Here is a 21,060-nt window from a genome sequence, read left to right as displayed (position 1 = left end):
TAGTCTCACTCTGTTACCCAGGCTGGAGTTCACTGGCGTGATCTTGGCTCACTGCAACTTCTGCCTCTTGAGCTCATTCTCTCTCCTTTCAAAAAATTATTGTATAATATAGAGATTATAATATGCAACTAGGCTGGACAAGAAAGATTATATTTCATATTTATGGTTTCTAAATATTTATATCAATTTCTCTTAGAGCTTTGAATCTTACTCTCAACATTCAATACCATGGAAAATGCAGAAAGGCCCCTGCATCTTGCATATGAAGTGATTTTTCTGTTTTTCATGAATGAAACCATTTGAATCAAGCATCATCTCTTTCATAAAGTAGAATTCATTATATTACCTTATTTTTCAAAGAAAAGCAATAAATCTTATCTTACGGAGAGTTCCTCTTTGACTTGAGATATATTTAATTACATACATCAGAACTGTTTGGTTCTAGAAATACAGAGCTGAATAGGAAGTAGCCCCTGACATTGGGCAATTCACAGTCTAATCAGCTAATTGGACAATTCAGTCATTTACTCAGTAAATACTCTTTAAGTACATATGAGATTGGGAGACTTGGCTAGACTTAGTCTTCAGTTGTCATGAAAACAGGTTTGTGCACTCATGCACTTTACAGTCCAGTGAGTGAGCAATAAAACAAAAGATTATTAAACAATATGACAAAATGTGAGAAGGAGTAAAACAACCTATGGCATGCAGAAGCTTGCCTTAGCATTGTAACAGGTTGGCCTCCTACTTACATCTGGGCCTTCATGTTCTCCATTTGAGATAAACAATTTCATAGAATGTTTACATCTGACAAAGCTACTCTGTGACTATGAGAAATCAAGACTAAGACAATACCACTTAAAAACCATGTCTAAACACAAGCAAAACATGAACATTATCAAAGTCACAAAATACCAAATATCGACTTATCTAGACTAATGTGACTGCTGCTTCTTCACCAATTACAACTTTAGCCTTAAGCTACTCTTCCTTCCTTCTAAATAATTGCTCCCACTTTCTGAGGGCATTCAAACCAAAGCAAAGCCTCTTTTCCTTAAACCTTTTGCCGAATTGACCTAACAATCTCAAATCCTACAATAAGACCTTTCTAATACCCTCTTATTGATATGCCTTATGGCTCCCAGGGGTGTGTGTTCTCATAAGCTGCAATGAATCATAAGCCCAATTTGTTCAACTATAGGTGTGTTCCTGGTGGTCTTTGGCTGGAAGAGCATGACAAAGGCAAAACTTGAAGGCAGCAATATCATTCCTGTTGCCCCTTTCCTCCCTTCTCCACAGGAATTCACAGGGACATGAAGAAAATGAAAATAGATGGTCATGAACTCTTAAATTAAGGGGCAGGAAATATTTTATTCATGTATGTGTTTATTCATTGAGTCATATGTTTTCTTGTTCCCAAAATAACTTATGGTGGCTGATCTTATTCAGGGGATTCAAAGGTACAGAGTAGAGGACAACTCCCTGAGAACTGTTATATAAAGACAACATCCTGGCAAAAGAAACACCCAACAATAATGAAAATGGTAGGATGAGGGCACTCCAAATGACTCTGATGTTTAACAAGATACCCCCTTTTCCCACAGCTGAGGTTCCCCCTATGCTTTTCTTAACCAGGGATGACATATTAATCACCTACTGTCAGGTTCTACCTGGCTTCCTGTCACCATAAGTATCTTCTTCCCTTCAATAGAAACTCTTCATTCCCCTCCCCATTCTCAGTCCCTGTTCCCTACAGATAGCAAGCTCAGTCTGGTCTCGGGATCTAGAAAAAAAATCCTCATTTTTTAGTCTTGAAGAATTTAAGAAGCTCTAGTTAAATCCTCAGGCAAATCTAAACCAATCAAGTCACTCTTGGCTTAACCTAATGATTTTCTAATAGAGCAGTCCTATTCCCATAACGGGTATTTAAAGTATGTGGGGACTTAATTTTTACTTGTCACAATGACTGTCCTGCACAGGGAAAAACGAACCCATCCAGGATGCTGATAGTGCTCCTATTGAGAAACATCTCACCATAGATGTCACATGTCTATCACATCTAACCATCCTGCTTCTCCCCATGCCCACATCAGATATCAGTAATCAAACAGTACATGCCACTGAGCTGGATGTGGCCTCAAAATCTTTATCAACATAGTAATCCAGGTATGCCTTGTCATCAGATTTGACATGGAATATAAAACCTATTTGCTATTCCTGCACATAACCTTTTTAAAAAAGTTCTACTTTTTGTGGGTACATAGTGAGTATATGTATTTATGAGTTACATTTGACATTTTGATACAGGCATACAATGCATAATAACATCGGGGTAAATGGGATATCCATCACCTCAAGCATTTATCCTTTCTTTGTGTTACAAACAACCCAATTATGTAGTTATTTTTAGATGTACAATGAATTATTGTTGACTGTAGTCACTCTGCTATGCTATCAATACTAGAGCTTACTCATGCTATCTAATTATATTTTTGTACCCATTAACCATCCCCCCCTTCCCTACCCCCACTACCTCTGGTAAACATCATTCCACTCTAACTCCATGAGTTCAATTGTTTTAATTTTTAGCTACCACAAATGAGTGAGAACATGCATAATTTGTCTTTCTGTGCCTGGTGTATTCCACTTAACATAATGACCTCCAGTTCCACCCATGTTGTTGCAAATGTCAAGGTCTCATTCTTTTTTACGGCTTTTTCCTTTTAAGACAAAAAATAGCTTCATGGTTCTCAAGATGAAGTCCTTCATTCTACTCTATTTTCTATGCCTGTAGTCATGCCTTGGTCATCTGACCACTCTCCAAGTCCTTCTGAGATAGGGCCCCTTTCAGGAATGTGAACCCTATGGCTGAGACCTTGCAACATTTCAACAGATCTCTTTGACAGTAAATGCCTCCCAGCATTACCACTCTGAACATTCCTTGCTCCTAATGCAAAGTGAGCTACACCCTCTAGTGGGCAAACCATATGTAGCTCATTGAACTTTGGAAGACTAACATCCTTTGCCTACTACCTACCACCTCCAGTAAGGATCAGGCTCCCCAGATTTTACAAGAAAAAAAAAGCAGGGGATGGGGGAATAGAGGAATGGGAGATATTACGGCTCTTGTGCCTGAAAACTCCAGGTGAATCTGAATTTAGTAACAGCCGGATTCAGGGTCTCCAAAACTTCTGCTGGAAATTTCTTTCTCCAGTTCTTGGATCCATCCATACTTTCTCTAGTGTGGTTTTTATTCTCAGGCAGACTTTCCCCACCCCACGCCACCTCTATCCGCAGTGGTAGACCCTGGCAGCTTACAGTTATAATGTCGTCAGTAGAACAGAGCCTTCCTTTTCTAAGAAGTCTTCTAACGAAAGGTTTGAGTCTTATTACACTAGTTGGAATAAAAGGCTTATTCTTGAACCAGTCATAGCTACAAGCATGCTTAACTCTCATTGAAATGGAGCAAATTATAAGGTCCTACAGGAGCCAGAAATAAGTTGGTATTACTGTACGAACTAGAAGGGGATAAAGAATTGTTCCCCAAAGGAAAATTGAAGAACTATTGCCAGAGGAGAAATAAATGCAGGTCAAGCAAACAACAGATGCTTCAACACTACACTTTCTATATACTATCTTTGAGTCTAAGATTGTTCTCAGGCCTCGCCCAAGCTCAATCCCTTGCTATACTGTTTTTGCTATAATAAGTTTTGGTATTGCCAGGAGCAGAAACTTTTTATCTTGGTAGAAAGCATGAAAATGTCACCCAGAGATCTTAGCCTCACACCACACAAAAGTGTGGTGCCCACACTTTTATATCCAAATGACATGACTTGACCCTCCATTCCACAAACCACAGGAAGAATGGTGTCCTCCCAATTGCAGAGAATCCCAGGACCTCTATGTCCTTATGGTAACTATGCGCTCTGTATCTTTAATTTTGCAAAGTTCTCCATCGGCACCTCATTTCGTCTTTGGATGCTGCTGCCTCACTCCCCACTTTGGTGCAGATGACTCCACAGCCATTGCATACCTGCTATCTTACTTCACTCCTCAAGCACTTTCAAGGTTATTTAGGGTAACAAATGTTTTCTGAAGATTTGGAGTAATGGAGGAGGACAATGGCTAACACGACCTATGAAATATGTCAGAATACTTTCAGTTAAGAGAGATGAAAATCTAAATGAAACAGCTTAGGTCAAGCAAGAAATGTGTAGACTCATGCAATTAGGAGGATTCAGGGTGGGTCGTAATTCAGGCACAGTTTTATCCACGGACTCAGGTATTGTCAGAAGTCTCAGTCTCCATCTCTGCCCTCTGCTTGTCTCTGGATTTTATTAAATGCTGGTTTCATCATCTCCCATACAAACTCTATCTACCAGATAAGAAAAATAGCTGCAGCCACTCCAGTCTCATGTCCTTACAGCTCATGATAAAAAAAAAAGGGGGGGGGGGTGGGGGTTGGGAATGGGAAAAAGAGAATCCTGGAGCCCAGCCAAACATTTCCCGCAATCAGTATGCAACTGCGGTCCCCAAATATGGGAAATAGAAGCTTTTCTTACATGATTAAATGTCTATGCCAAAAGGTCAAATTTAAGCAAAGAAATGAGGATCAAATCACACCTATTATTATTATTTGGCACTAAGAAACAGTATATGAATAATTAGTATGTAAAATGTCATATTTTCAAAAACTATAGCCTGTTAAGGAATTAGATGAGTCTTATGATTGAAATTTTAAATTTTTAACCAAGTATTGGCTTAAACTTAGAATATTAAGTTGAAGAGATGAGAATTTTATTAAGACTAAAGATTACTGGCTGTTTGAGAAGTTGTCATTTGCCATATTTGTATGTTTAATAGAGTTATGAGTTTTATTTAAATATTTAGGAAGGTTTGGTTTATTAAACCATTGAAATGCTTAAAAGGAAAAATCGAGGGTATTATATTTATTCATTTATTCATTAATTCCTTTATTGGACAAAACCTAACTATGTATCTACCCCCATCTGTTTATTTTTGAAAAATTGGTCTATCAGTATGGTTATTTGATTTCTGTCCCCCAACTCCTCAACCAAACTGCCCATAGAAACCTATCTACTTCTCATCACAATTATTCTTTTGTACCTAACAGTGTCTGGCCCTAGAGCAAGCACTCAGAAAATACTTGCTGAATGAATGAATGAACCATGTGAGGCTCAAAATACAACCAACTTATAAAAGAAGCACAATTGTTTTCTCCTAGTTACTTGTGGAACATATGGACCATCAGTTTCCGTCCCAGTATTATACTTACCTAGATGGGCCCAGCTCACCAGCAACTTCCTTTTCTTTTCTTGCAATAGCTGAATAAGGTTGATCCACCTTCTGCCTACAGGGGAGCAAACTGTTCACTCACCTAGGGCTGGAGACTCATCAGGTATATGAGGGGAATCAGTGAGTCCTATGCTCAGCTAAAATACGTTATGTGTGAAGGGAAATAAGATTGAAAGGGTAGGCTGAAACCAATGCACATTGTACCTGGGAAGTCTGATAAACAAGTTACATATACATTATTTAAGCCTCAGTTTAAGCAAAAAAGAGACATTGAAAGTTTTTTCTAAAAAAAAAAAAAAACAAAAAACCACTTTATTGAAGTATGATTGATATACAAAAATTGCATATATTTAATATACAAAACTTGATGAGTCTGAAGATAAATATATACCTGTGAAACTATTACCACAATCTATGCCATAAACCTATTCATCACCTCCAAAAGTTTCTTCCTGTCTTTTCATTATGTTATGTGAGTAGAACACATAAGATCTATTCTCTTAACAAATTTTGTAAATACATTCTACAGTGTTGTTAGATCTCTAATCTTGTATAACCAAGTTTGTACCCTGTGACTAATACCTCCCCATTTCCCGAGAGAGAAAGGGCCAATCTCCGAACTCCTTCTTTTTTTTTTTTGAGGCGGAGTCTCGCTCTGTCCCCGGACTGGACTGGAGTGCAGTGGCCAGATCTCAGCTCACTGTAAGCTCCGCCTCCCGGGTTTCCGCCATTCTCCTGCCTCAGCCTCCCGGGTAGCTGGGACTACAGGCGCCCGCCACCTCGCCCGGCTAGTTTTTGTATTTTTAGTAGAGACGGGGTTTCACCGTATTAGCCAGGATGGTCTCGATCTCCTGACCTCGTGATCCGCCCGTCTCGGCCTCCCAAAGTGCTGGGATTACAGGCTTGAGCCACCGCGCCCGGCCCGAACTCCTTCTTTTATCAGGAACCTACTCCTCTGATAACAGCATTGATATATTCATGAGGGAGGGCTCTCATGACCTAATTATCTTTTAAAAGTTCTACCTCTCAACACTATTGCATTAGGCATTAAGTTTCTGTATTAGTCCATTCTCACACTGCCATAAAGACATACCTGAGACTGGGTAATTTATAAAGAAAAGAGATTTAATCAGGTCATAGTTCTGTGGGCTGTACAGGCTTCTACTTCTGGGGAGGCCTCAGAAAACTTACAATCATGGTGGAAGGTGACAGGGAAGCAAGCACATCTTCACATGGCCTGTGGGAGAGAGCAAGTGAAGGAGGAAGTACTACAGGATTTCAAACAACCAAATCTCATAAGAACTCACTCACTTTCATAAGAACAGCAAGGGGGAAGTCTGCCCCCTGATCGAATCACCTCCCACCATGCCCCTCCTCCAACACTGAGAATTACAATTTGACATGAGATTTTGGTGGGGACACAGACCCCAACCATATGAGTTTCCAACACATGAACTTTGGGGAACACATTCAAACCATAACACTTAAGAATACTTTTTAAAAAATAAGCTTGTTGAATTTCCTGTTTCACTTTAACCTTTTCACTTCCTCATCACATAAACACGATCTAGTGTAGTATGGCACAAATTAAAAATGAACGGTAATGTCCTTAATGTTTAATATTGCTTAATGCTCACTCAGAGTTCATGCTTATGAAAGTGTAAAAGTCTTCAATGCAGGCTTTTGTTTTTGTTTTTTCTTAATCTACCACGATGTGTTGGTTTTGAAATTGCAATTCTCTATGCATACACCTACATACAACATCCTTTCACAGAATCTTCTTATGTAACTTGGGAAAAATTAGGGCACTTTGAAAGTGAACTTCAGAAATATCATATGCTAAGAATTCAGCCCTTATAACTTCAACTATATAGAAATAACTGAGAAGCAGGAAGGAAAAGAGGTCTCTGAACAATCAAATAATAACAGCTAACATTTATAGAGTGTTTACTGCCTGCCAAGCACTGTTCTATCTGGATTACAAACATTACCTCACAAGAAACAAATGAGGTTGAGGATGTGGAGAAATTGGAGCCTTTATACACTGTTGACAATGTAAAACAGTATAACTGCTATGGAAGAGAGTATGGTGGCTCCTCAAAAAATTAAAAATAGAATTATCTATGATTCAGCAATCCCACTTCTGCATATATATGCCAAAAGATGAAAACAAGATCTCAATATGATATTTTCACTCTCATGTTTATTCCAGAATTATTCACAATAACCAAAATGTGGAAGCAACCTAAACGCCCATTGATGGATGAACAGATAACGTGATATACACAGGCAACGGAATATTATTCAGCCTTAAAACCTTGAGGACTTCAAACTAAGTGAAATAAGTCAGTCACAAAAAGACAAAGTGTATGAAGCTACTTCTTTGAGGTATTTAATGCAGTCAAACTCAGAAACAGGATGTAGAACTGTGGTTTCCAGGGCTAAGGTAGGAGAAAATGGGGAGCTCTTGTTCAATGGATATAGAGTATCAGTTTTGCAAGGAAAAAGTTCTAGAGATCTGCTGAACAACGTGAATATGGTTAATACTACTGAACTGTACACTTAAAAATGGGCTCAAAAATTTTTTCAGCTCCCACATAAGAGTGAAAACATACACGGTTTATCTTTCTGTGCCTGAATTATTTCACTTAATATAATGTCCTCCAGGTTCATCCATATTGCCTCCAAAGACAGAATTTCATCCTTTTGTATACATATTTTGTGTATATGTTCCACATTTTCTTTATTTATTCATCTGTTAATGGTAGGGTGAATATAGTTAATGATAGTTTATCACATATTTTCAAGAAGCTAAAAGAGAGGATTTTGAATGTTTGCAACACAAAGAAATGATAAATGTTTGCAGTGAATGTATATGCTAATTAGCCAGCTTTGATCATTATACATTTTATACCTATTGATATACCACTCTATATCCCATGAATATGTACAATTATTGTGCATTAACTGAAAACTAAAAATGAATGGAAATACATAATTAAAATGGTAAATTTTATGTTATGTTTTTAATCACAATTAAAACTACACAAATAAATAACATAAAGAATGAATTGATAAACAAAATGTGGAATATATATGCAGTGGAATATTATTTAGACTTAAAAAGGAATTAAATTCTAAATACATGCTACAACATGGATGAACCTTGAAGATATTATGCTAAGTGAAAAAATTCAGACATAAAATGACAAATATTGTTATGATTCCACTTATATGAGTACCTAGAGTGGTCAAAATCAGAGTCAAAAACTAGAATGGTGGTTGCCAGGAACTGAGGGGAGGAGAGCATGGGGGATTGTTGTTTAATGAGTTTCAGTTTGGGAAGACAGAAAAGTTATGATGATGGGCGGTGGTGATGTTTGCACAATAATGTGAATGTGCATAATTGCAGTGAACTGTATACTTAAAGTGATTAAAATGACATATATATTTTGCCACAATTTTCTTAAAAAATAAAGTATGAGATTATTCATGCACAAATGCAAGACTGGGCTGGTGGGACTACAAGCCTTGTTTTTTGATGCTTGTGCTAATATACATACATCCAAATATCTAAAAATTAAAAACAATGAGGCAGTGTGTGGTAAATTACAGATGGCCACAAAGTCTTCACTACACCTTCAATTAAGAGGTGGACTCATTCTTCTCTTGAATCTGGGCTGTCTTAGTGGCTTTTTTGAACCAACGAGATGTGATGGAAGTCACTTCTGGGACTCCAGAGGCTAGATCATATGAAGTTTTGTAGCTTCCTCCTGTTTTGCTTGGAATAGCTCCCTTTTTTCCCATTCTACCTCCAAGTTCTCCCTGACAAAACCCAAACACCATGGTATAAGACACCCAAATCAGAGGGAAAGCCCAAGTGTAAGCACTCTGATAAATAGCTCTAACTGAGCATCGAGAGATCAGCCAGCCTCAACTGCCATCAATATAACATCTATTAGAGGCTGACATTAACTACAGCCCCAGTTTGACATCTGACTGTAAATGCCAGAGACTGCAAGCTAGGACTGCCCAGCCTACAGAATCATGGCAGATAAAATTTTTAGCCACTGAATTCTGGAGTGACTTGTTATGTAGACACCATAATGATGTCTATTTTAACAAGCCTGAGCCTTACAGCTGAAGTGACTGCCCACGGTCTCTCTGCCAGTAAGCAGAGGAACTCACACTTAACCAAGTCTTTCTGGTTATAAAGCCTGTATTCCTGACTGCTAAATACACAATTTCTCAGTCAAAACAGCTACAACAGTTGTTGTTTTTTTTTTTTTACCTCCAAAAAAAATCCTATATTTGAATTCATAGTGGAGTTCTTCCATATACCCCAAGTCTAAGGGTAGTAAGAATAACCTTGATATGCACAGCGCTTTCTGCAGTTGTGCACTGAACAGGCTCCATAGCCATATGAACCGGTCCTGAGCAAACTCCAACCACTATCCCTGACCAAAACTTCTCTTGAGTATTAGTCATCATTCTAATAAAGGGATTATCTGTTGTTTAGGTACCTAAGGAACTTCAAGGAAGAATAGGGGCTGATACCAGAACTCATGGAAGAATGAGAAGAGATATTTCAGAATTTAATTAAAAATGGGGATTGAAAATTAAAACAACACAGTAGTTTAAGGTCATTTAGTGTACGGCAAACTTTCCTGCAGTGCTCAGGGACCCCATGATGATGCCACTGTATAGGAGAAACATTAACTCAGGACATTTTTAATGAAAACTTGTATCATCAGGGTACAAATAAGTCCTAGAGATGAAGGGATACATATTACATGCTCTACCTGAAAATGTTAAAACTAGTTTTGATATATTATTATATAACACTCATAGCAGTGAGAAAATATCTTTAACATTTATTACAATGATTTGTGGTGTGAAATTTTCTAAACTTGAGGTAGGAAACCTTTCTTACTCATGAGTATTCATTTCAGGCCCCACTACAGTGCTTTTTACAAAAGGAGGAATGCTAATAAAATGAAAATAATATTCCATTGAATCAAAAATTCAGGACAATTGTGCTGAAATAAACCTTACTGAATGCCTTCTAAATATACCATGCCCTGCACTAGAAACTTTCGTAATTCCTATTTATTCTTCAGAATAATCTAGGAAACAAACCAACAGAAGCAAATAGCATAAAAATTCATTTTTGTCTTCAATTACAAGAAGAATGTAACATGAAAGCTGAGATTACAATTACATGAATATGATGAGGTTTTGTTTTGTTTGTCCTAACAGAGCTCCAAATCAAAAAACAGATACATGGTTTGACATGTGGAATGGGATAGCTAAAACTGTGACTGCCTAAGACAAGCTGAAACCTAAGGTGCAGAACCATATTGGGGAAAGAGGGGAAAAACCAGTAGGTCTGGTAACAATCAAGAAAAGAAGAAGAAACAGGATTCCCAAGCCTTCTTTAGCTTTTTCTTCTCCAGTAGAATAGCCTATCTAAGCTACGTCTTGTCAAATCGTATCTTACACAGCTTTAATGCACACTAACTTTCCTAAGAAGTATTTGTATCTATTTAAATCTAGCGATTTCAGCCCATATTAATTACATGTATATAAGGGCAATAACACAGGATGTAAAAGGTAAAAATCTGAATTTCAGTCCATCTGTGCGACATTGTGCAAGTCAATTACACTCTGAAGACAATTCCTTATCCATTAAACAACAAAAAAGGTGATTAAGTTGATCCTTGCCTACTTGTCAGAGTCGTGTAGAGTTTTTAATGACACTCATGTGAAATTCCTTTGGACTGTAAAATACTATTACTTACGTGCAAAGACAATGTCCCGAAATCACAGAAGGGATGACTTAAGATTAACACCTTTAACTGCGCCCCCGTCCTTCCTCTCAAAAAAAAGTTATCTATTTTCAGTTGAATGATTTTGGGAAAATCTCTATTGGAATCTATCTACTTCGCAAATGGCAAAGGCGAGGTCCGGAGGGTATCCAAGACCCCAGAGAACCAGTGGAAATCAAGACCAAACCACACGGTGGAGACTGGTTCCGGCGCATCAGACTCAGTCCTTCCGGCATGGCGCTTTAGTGTCACGTGAAAGACCAGCACCTCCTGAGCCATCCGAAATGCCACGCTGAACATGGCTGCCGCGCTTCGATGCTTCTTTACACACATCCGGGTTGATGGTCCAGCCCCGGATGACGACACTCCGGAAATGTGCGAGAGGCGGCGGAAGCGGAAGTGCCTCGGCAGTGGGGGCCGGGGAAGTGTCTGTAGCGTCCCTCCCTCTCAACCACAATAACAGACGGAGGGTCGGCGTAGGTGAGGCGGCGGCTGAGTGGGCCTGGGGACCGGGAGCGGGGTGGCAAAGCCAGGAGTGCGTGCGGCAGGGCTGAAGTAGCTGGATGGGGGTTCTGGAACTTCCGACCGCTTAAGCTCGGCCTCTGGCCCCCTTCGGGCCTAGAGCTCCCTGAGAGATCAGGGGTTGAATTTGTAGTTCCTGGCCTTCTAGGCCGTGCTTGCGGGGTTTGCCTGCTCCTCTGCCTGGCCCCAAAATCCAGCCTAAAGAACCCTCTCTGGGCCCCAGTTTCCTCAATCAAATGACTGAGGGTGTTGGACTGGACAGCTTCTGTGACTGTCTCCCACTCCGGGCGTAACGAATTTCATGATTTTAATGTTAAGTCGCAGTTTCGGCCAGTGAAGTGAAGGAGGCTTGTGTTCAGAGTACTGAGGGGATGTCCGTGAACAGGAAGCAGTGAACACATCTTTGAGAGGCTGCCACGCCTGAGTATCAGGATCCCTGAATTCTAGTTTTACCCCTTCCACCTATACACTGTGACCTAGTCTAGGTCCATTAGCCTTTCTGTGCTGCAGTTTGCTTATCTGTGTTGGATTCCTTTGATGTCTGTGCCCTAGCTGTGGAAATCAGATTCTTAACTCCCCTTTCATGGAGCCTTTACAGACCTGAAAGGCATGTTCTCCCTGCACTCTGCACATCCAGAATTTGACTAAGAGATGTCTACCGTGTTTCTTTGCAGACACCAAGCTGGCCAAGGGCAACTGGGCACCTAGGAAGGTTCCTGTGCAATGAGAAGCTCTGTCCAGAAAACTTTGTTTTATACACCTAAACCAACAATGTAAATCATTACAAAGTGAAAAACAGGAGACCTTGATTTTTGTTCCAAAGTTGCTGTTAACGTGATGGTTTACTTTGGCCAAATCCCTTCCTCTTTCTGAACTTGAGATTTTTTTATCAGCCAAAGGAAGACGTTGGATTAGATCACTGGTTTTTCATCCCCTTTCCCATTCCCCCAGCACAAGTGAAGGATAAAATAATAGTTCTTTTTTTTTTTTTTTGAGACGGAGTCTCGCTCTGCCGCCCAGGCTGGAGTGCAGTGGCCGGATCTCAGCTCACTGCAAGCTCCGCCTCCCGGGTTCACGCCATTCTGCTGCCTCAGCCTCCCGAGTAGCTGGGACTACAGGCGCCCGCCACCTCGCCCGGCTAATTTTTTTTGTATTTTTTAGTAGAGACGGGGTTTCACCGTGTTAGCCAGGATGGTCTCGATCTCCTGACCTCGTGATCCACCCGTCTCGGCCTCCCAAAGTGCTGGGATTACAGGCTTGAGCCACCGCGCCCGGCCAAAATAATAGTTCTATAAAGCCCTGATTTTCTCAGGGAGGGAGGAGGTCCAGTTTGGAGGGTATGTGTTACATAGGCATAGACTGAAAAAAATCCGCTTGTGATTTTTAACTTTCATTTTGAGCATTAACATTTTAGATTATCTGTAAGCCTTCTTTCCCCTCTTTAAAATGTGTGATGCTGTAATTCTGATATTCTCCTTAGGTAAAGCATGTAGAGTTTTGTGTGCCTCTTTGTTTAAATGGCTGTGTGCCCAGAGGTACACACTTTATATTTAGTCAAACAGATACTAATGCATAGTAGAGGAGAAAAAGCAACAACTAGATTCCAGTAAGGTAGGGTGATATAGTGAAGTAAAATTGGTGGTATACTAAAATGAAATAAGGTGGTATAGTGAAATAAACTTAAAAAGGAGTGGAAGACCTAGATCCCTGCTTCACACTGGTACATTCTGCCTCTGTGACTTTGGACAAGACATCTAACGTCTCTAGGTCTCACTTTCCTTATCTGTGAAACGAAGGGTTGAACTGGATGATTCCTAGGCCTTTTTCAGCACCATAATCCTGTGGGGGTTTTTTTGTTTTGTTTTGTTCGTGTGTGGTTTTTCTCTGAGCAGTTTGCTGGATGTGTTGTGGTATTTCCTTAGACAAGAGGCTGTCCTAGTCAGTAGATACACTAGATAGTCTATGATGTCAGTTAAGGTCTGTGAGGTCAAATTAAGTGATATGCAAGATTACTTTGATATGAGCAAGCTGAAACCAATAGAAGCCAAAAGAAAGGCATGAGAAACTTGAAGAGCAGAGAAGCCCTTGACCAGATAGGATCATTGAGAATATTGGGAAATTTTAAGTGAGAGGTGTGTATTTTTCATGAGGAGAAAGAAAAGTAATTTGAGTTTGGGATGGGAAGGAGATTTGAATTCACAAGATAGGAAGAGAAGAACACTTTTTGGAAACAACTCTGGTTTAAGAATGTGCTTGCAACACCAAGACAAAAGTACTGCTTCCTGTGGCTAAGGTCAGCTAAGCAGGCAAGCCATAGAATGACTGTAATATACCTAAGGTGGCCATAGACCACTGTGTGGGAGCCTAAATTAAATGAACCATAAACCCTAATTTGTGAAGTAGGGTGTGGTCAGATGCAGTTCTATCAGAGCATCTAGAAGTCTTTCTCCAAGCACTGGGGCATTGCTCTGGAATGCCGGAAGACAGCCACGGTGGCAGAGGACTGACTTGATGATAGGATGTTTAGTGTAACCTGGGAAGTCTGTATCCCAGCCTGAACATTGACACTATTTAATCTTGGGCAAGTGATTTGTCACCTTATCCTCTCTAGTTCTGTTTGTTCATCTTAAAAATTCGGGATCACTGGATGAGCTTTGATGTCTGTGAATATGAACCCCCTGAAATCGTGTATGTATTTCTGCTTGCATGAGTCTGGAAAATGGATGTGCCACTTTCATCATATTCTCAGATGGGTTTGTGACCCACAAAAAATTGAGAACTGTGTGATTAAGTAGTCTCTCAGGTCCTCTTCAACTTTTAACATTCTGGGATTCTATGATTCTGTCATTTCTGACATTTCCTTAAGGTTCAGAGTCTGAGGGTCTAGAAGTTGCTAAGCCTATAGGTAACACCTGGTACTACAAAATATAGTCTTTATATATAACACTCTCCTCCTTATTTATGCAGGCAGAGCTCAGAGATACTGCAGGTTTGGTTCCAGACTACTGCAATAAAGCAAGTCACAAATTTTTTGGTTTCCCTGTGTTTACGGAAGTTATATTTTACAATGTAGTATAATCTATTAAGTGTGCAACAGCATTACATCTAAACTAATGTATATGCCATAATTTTAAAGTACTTGATTTTAAAAAATGCTAACAATCTGAGCCTTCAGCGAGTCATAATATTTTTGTTGATGGAAGGTCTTGTCTCTGTCTTGATGGCTGCTGACTGATCAGGGTGGTGGTTGCTGAACACTGGGGTGGCTTGGCAGTTTCTTAGGACAACAGTGAAGTTTGCCTCATTGATTGGCTCTTCCTTTTAGGAAATATTTTGTTGTAGCATGCGATGTATGATAGCATTTTACTCACAGTAGAACTTCTTTCAAAATTAGACTCAATCCTCTTAAACCCTGGCACTGCCCTACCAACTGAGTTGATGTAGTATTCTAAATCCTTTGTTGTCATTTCAATAATGTTTACAGCATCTTCACCAGAAGTAGATTTCATCTCAACAAACCACTTTCTTTGTTCATCTATAAGAAGCAACTTCTCATCTGTTCAAGTTTTATCATGAGATTGCAGCAATTCAGTCACATCTTCAGGCTGTCCATCCAGTTATAGTTCTCTTGCTATTTCCTCCACATCTGCAACAACTTCCTCCACTGAAGTCTTTCGTTGATTTTTATTTCAATCCTGCTCCTTCTGTAACCACAGAAGTCTTGAATCCCTCAGAGTCATCCATGAGGACTGGATTCCAAACTCTTGTTAATGTTGATATTTTGACCTCCTCCCATGAATCACAGACGTTCTTAATAGCTTCTAGAATGTGTATCCTTTCCACAAGATTTTGAATTTAGTTTGCCCATATCCATCAGAGGAATCACAGTCTATAGCAGCTATAGCCTTAGGAAATTTCTTCCTTTTTTATTTTTTTGAGACAGAATCTAGCTCTGTTACCAGGCTTGAGTGCAGTGGTGCAATCTTCGCTCACTGCAACCACTGACACCCTGGTTCAAACAATTCTCCTGCCTCAGCCTCCCGAGTAGCTGGTATTACAGGCACGTGCCACCACGCCCAGCTAATTTTTGTATTTTTAGCAGAGATGGGGTTTCACTATGTTGGCCAGACTGGTCTCAAACTCCTGACCTCGTGATCCGCCTGCCTCAGCCTCCCAAAGTGCTGGGATTATAGGTGTGAGCCACCACGCCCAGCCAGGAAATTTGTTTCCTAAATAATATGATTTGAAAGTTGAAAGTTCTTGATCTATTAGCTGCAGAATGGATACTGTGTTAGCAGGCATGGAAACAATATTAATCTCCTTGTATATCTCTAACGGACCTCTTAGATGACTAGGCCCATTGTCAATGAACAGTAATATTTTGAAAGGAAACTTTTCTGAGGAGTAGATCTTAGTAGAAGTCTTAAAGTATTTAGTATGCTATGCTGTAAACAGATGTGCTGTCATCCAGGCTTTGTTGTTCCTTTTGTAGAGCACAGGCAGAATAGATTTAGCATCATTCTGAAGGGCCCTACGATTTTCAGAATGGTTAGTAAGCATTGGCTTCAACTTCATGTCACCAGCTGCATTCTCTAACAAGATAATCAGCCTGTCCTTTGAAACTAGGCATTTACTTCTCCCTAGCAGTGAAAATCTGATATGGAATATTCCAATGGAAGGCTGTACATACTGAAAATCTGTTGTGTACTGTAGCTCCTTTCAGCCGTTATCAAAGGTCGATCTTTTGGATAACTTGCAGCTTCTCCATCAACATTTGCTGCTTCACCTTGTGCTTTTCTGTTGTGGAGACAACTTCTTTCCATAAGCTCATGAACCACCCTCTGCTAGCTTTCAACTTTTCTTCTAACGCTTCCTCACCTCTCTCGGCCTTCATAGAATTGTGGAGACCTAGGGCCTTACTCTGAATTAGGCTTTGGCTTAGGGAATGTGGCTGGTTTGAACTTCTATCCTTACAACTCAGACTTTCTGTGTATCAGCAATAGGCTGTCTTGCTTTCTTATCATTTGTTTATTCACTGGAGTAACACTTGTAGCTTTCTCAAGAACTTTTTCTTTGTGTTCACAACTTAGCTAATGTTTGGCACAAGAAGCCTAGGTTTTGGTCTGTCTTGGCTTTCAACATGACTTCCTCACTAAGGTTAGTCATTTCTTGCTTTTGATTTAAAGTGAGAGATGCTCAACTCTTCTTTCACTTGAGCACTTAGAGGACATTGTAGAGTTCTTAATTGGTCTAATTTCAATATCCTTGTGTCTCAGCAAATAGGGAGGCCTAAGGAGAAGGACAGAGATAGGAGAACAGCTAGCCAGTGGAGCAGTTAGAACGACACCATATTTATCAGTCAAGTTTGCCATCTTGTATAGCATGGTTTGTGGTACCTCCAAAACAAAGTAGTAACGTCAAAAATCACTGATCATAGATCACCGTAACACATATAATAATAATGAAAGGATATGAAATATTGTGAGAATTACCAAAATGTGACACAGAGACATGAAGTGAGCACGTGCTGCTGGAAAAAGGCACCAATAAACTTGCTTGACGCAGTGTTTCCACAAACCTTCAATTTGTGAAAGACACATTATCTTTGAAGCACAATAAAGTGAAACACAATTAAGGAATACCTGTACTCACCTGTCCCTCATGCTCCATGACTTCTCGGCAAGACTCCCTCCAACTCATCTTTCTCTAATGCCAGTAACTGGACTTTCCCCTCTTTACTCTTTTTTTAACCTGCTACTGCTTTGTACCTTCTCTGCCTTGTTGAGTTTCTCAAGTGAATTGAAGGCAGGGTGTTTAGTGGCAAGTGGTATTTTGGAGGTAGGAGTGAGAAGAGAACACAAGACCAGTGATGGCAATTTTCTCCTCACTTGATTTGGTACCTCTTCCAACTAAAAAGCAAATAAGAGAAAGGGTGCACATTAAAAAAGGATACCAGCCAGGCATACTGACTCACGCCTGTAATGCCAGCACTTTAGGAGGCCGAGACGGGCAGATCACTTGAGGTCAGGAGTTTGATAGCAGTCTGGCCAACATGGTGAAACCCTGTCTGTACTAAAAATACAAAAATTAGCCGGATGTGGTGGCACACACGTGTAGTCCCAGCTACTCGGGAGGCTGAGGTGGAAGAATTGCTTCAACCCAGGAGGCGGAGGTTGCAGTGATCCAAGATCGCGCCATTGCACTCCAGCCTGGGTGACACAGCGAGACTCCGTCTCTCGAAAAAGAAAAAAAAAAAGGATACCATCACCACTTACTTGGGAGTTTGTGTGAATTTCATGTTTTCTTTCTCATATAGGGAAACCAGGCCCCTATTCATCAGTACCTGAGATGAAATGCTCAGCGTAACCCAGCTGGGTATTTCACTTAAATGAAGATGAAGCCAACTTTAGCTGAAGCAACTTTGTTGTCCTTTATCAATTATCAAGACTGAGTAAGGGTGGGGGAAAATAAAATATTTTTTGACTGAGGAAGCTTTTTATCTCCTGAACATTTTCGGAGACATCTACTTGAACTTGAGAAGACTGGTAGATTTCTCCTGGCTATAAGTCCTGTCAGCCTCCTATATATAAGATAAAGATATTTTCCTTTACCCTAGTGTTCATCTCCACAAGTCCCTTCCCCACGATAGACTTAGGGCAGGGGTGTCACTATTCCACCTGCCAAGTAAGAACTAAAAGACCTAAGTCTTCAATTCTAGCCATGATGTAAGAAATATGAATCGTTTCATCTAAAATTTTGTCCTGCTAATTTAAAATTTAGGCTTTTTGCTAGTTAGTGTTAAGGATACTGTAGGTTAAGGTTTTTGTCAGCTTCCTGGAGATGTAACCTCAGTGTAATATTGTATAACATCATCTCTGTGAGTAATTATTTTTTAATTCTCAATAAGTGGAGTTTTTTTTTTTTTTTTTTTTTGAGACGGAGTCTCGCTCTGTCGCCCAGGCTGGAGTGCTGTGGCCGGATCTCGGCTCACTGCAAGCTCCGCCTCCCGGTTCACGCCATTCTCCTGCCTCAGCCTCCCGAGCAGCTGGGACTACAGGCGCCCACCACCTCGCCCGGCTAGTTTTTTGTATTTTTTAGTAGAGACGGGGTTTCACCGTGTTAGCCAGGATGGTCTCGATCTCCTGACCTCGTGATCCACCCGACTCGGCCTCCCAAAGTGCTGGGATTACAGGCTTGAGCCACCGCGCCCGGCCAATAAGTGGAGTTTTATAAATGCAATGATATTTAAGGTTCTGGGTATTTAGTCTAAAAATTTAAGTATAATTTGTGCACTAGGGCTACTAAATCTAATTCACACAAAAGCACTACATTGTAAAATCCTAAGGAACAATCAAAAGTGGAATCAGCAGAGGAAGATGTTATTAGGTGGTGTGAATTTGATGAAGGAAAAGGAGGAAGAAGGGATTTTTAAAAAAGCTTTTTATTAAAGGAATAAAGAGTCAAGAGCATGATCTCCATGAAGAATTGTCAGGATTCTTAAAGCTGAACATGTGCTAAATTATAACAACTGGAGGACTGGTCTGAGCATCTAGGTAATTTGTGGGTGGATTAGTCTTTGCTGGTTAATAGTCGTGTTGAGGCTTTTACATGCTACAGAGTAGCTGTTATATGTGTCACTGGAGTAAAATCTGATTGCATTATCGTCTGGGCTATAAGTTTGTTGCTGAGATCATTGAATGCTGTGGTAGCAAATGCCTCATAGGAGCATGAAATGGTTTTTAGAAGCAGCCTTGAACCTGTGGGATGTATATGGAATAATGGAAAGACTGATGGATATTCATACGTTAGATATTTGAGGGTGTATTGTGAGCAAGGACTTGTTATCACCTAGAGGCAAGATTTTTTAGCAGAAACATGACTAATAAATCACTACACAAACTGCTGTGGAAGCATATGTTAAGTCCCACAGGGAGCTCAAATGAAGGAGTGAGTAAGGGAAGCTTTTACAGAGGACTCACATTGAAGCTAGATTTTTACAGGCAGTTTTCTAGGCAAAGCAGAGAAGAGAAGGACATTTCCAGTCAGAGTTAAAAGCATATTAGGAATGAAACACCAATGGTTGTTTGGGGGAACGAAGAAGATACTGGTCTGCTAGAGTGAGTATACTGAGAGCAAGTGGTAAGGATTGGAAGAAGATAAGACTGGAACATCTGGTGTTTTTAGATTAGATTGGAAATATTTTATCCTCTGAACTAGGATTCCTTGTAGGCAGATTGTTTTGTTTTGTTTGGCAATGTATATTGTACTTCTTAAAAACAATCTGAAAATGTCAAATGACGGAGAATAATATGAAATGAAAAGTAAAAGTTCTTCTCTGCTTTCCTAAACCTCTCATCACTCCTCAAAGGTTACCAGTTAATGTTTTGTTGTCATCTTTCATAAAATGTTGTATGCAGACACAGTATATTTGTCTTTTTTATCACACTTTTAAAAAAAACATTTTAGGGGGGTAATCTTTCTAATTTTTAAAATTATATTGTTGTTAGAATCATACTTCAGATGTAGTCTATGTTTTGCTTTTTTCACTTAGCACTATAAATCAGAGGACTGTTTTAAAAAGATAACTGCGGCTTCAGTGTGGAGTATACCATAGTAAGCATTTATTCAGTCAATTACTCATGGCAGGCATAGTGTCTGCTAAGCTTTTCCTCGACCCTGAGGGTACGGTGATGGGTATCATTTAGGAAGCCATTTCAGTAGCGCACATGAATGTTATTAACTCCTGAAACTAATGGGAGTGGATGTAAGAACTGTACTGAGATAAAATTGATAAGAATAGCCAATCAATTGTCTGTGGGAAATGAGAAATCAGAATATATTTAGGATGATTTCAAGGTTTACAATTCAGGAATTTAGTAAAACACATTAGGGAAATAGGTATGTTTATTTGTATATATCTGTGTATCTTTGTTTTGGGAAGGGGGAGGGATCGTGATATGAAGCAGTTCATTTTGGACATAATGTTTTTGGAGGATGTTCAAGTTATTGATGTGAAAATTTCTGATAGGCAGAGGAAATAAAGTTCAGAGCTCAGGAGAGGTAAGTAGAGTTGGAAATTTTTTTCTTTTTTTGCTTTGCTTTGTGTGTGTGTGTGTGTGTGTGTGTGTGTGTGTGTTTGTAGTAGCTAAATCCTTGGGAATGGGTACAATTGCCCACGGAGAAGAGGGCTCGAGGATGAATTAGCAAAGGAGACTGAGCAGTGGTCATAGAGGAACTACAAGAATGGAGAGTGTCACTTTGGGAGCCAAAGGATGAGAGGGTTTCAAAGGAGTGGTCAGCAGTGTTCCATAATACAAATGGGTCAGATGGGGAAGCACTGGAAAGAGGCTATTGGATTTGTTGACTACATGTTCAGTGTAACCTCAGAGGTTTC

At 39.8% G+C, this 21,060-nt stretch overlaps 1 protein-coding gene across 4 annotated transcripts in view; it reads left to right on the top strand.

The window, feature by feature from the left end:
• Positions 1-11,508: 11,508 nt before the first annotated feature.
• FBXO38 (F-box protein 38) overlaps positions 11,509-21,060 on the top strand; it is a 59,674-nt gene continuing 50,122 nt past the window's right edge. For all 4 annotated transcript variants that reach the window (XM_033180721.1, XM_033180720.1, XM_033180719.1 and 1 more), the window contains exon 1: positions 11,509-11,624. The gene's annotated coding sequence lies outside the window, so the exon portion shown is untranslated. The remainder of the gene's footprint in view (positions 11,625-21,060) is intronic.

This window comes from Trachypithecus francoisi, unplaced genomic scaffold (assembly GCF_009764315.1).
Source record: "Trachypithecus francoisi isolate TF-2019V2 unplaced genomic scaffold, Tfra_2.0 Lachesis_group2, whole genome shotgun sequence".
In the NCBI taxonomy this organism is placed as follows: Eukaryota; Metazoa; Chordata; class Mammalia; order Primates; family Cercopithecidae; genus Trachypithecus; species Trachypithecus francoisi.
The sequence above is the reverse complement of the archived record's forward strand: the minus strand, read 5'-3'. Positions and strand labels throughout refer to the sequence as shown.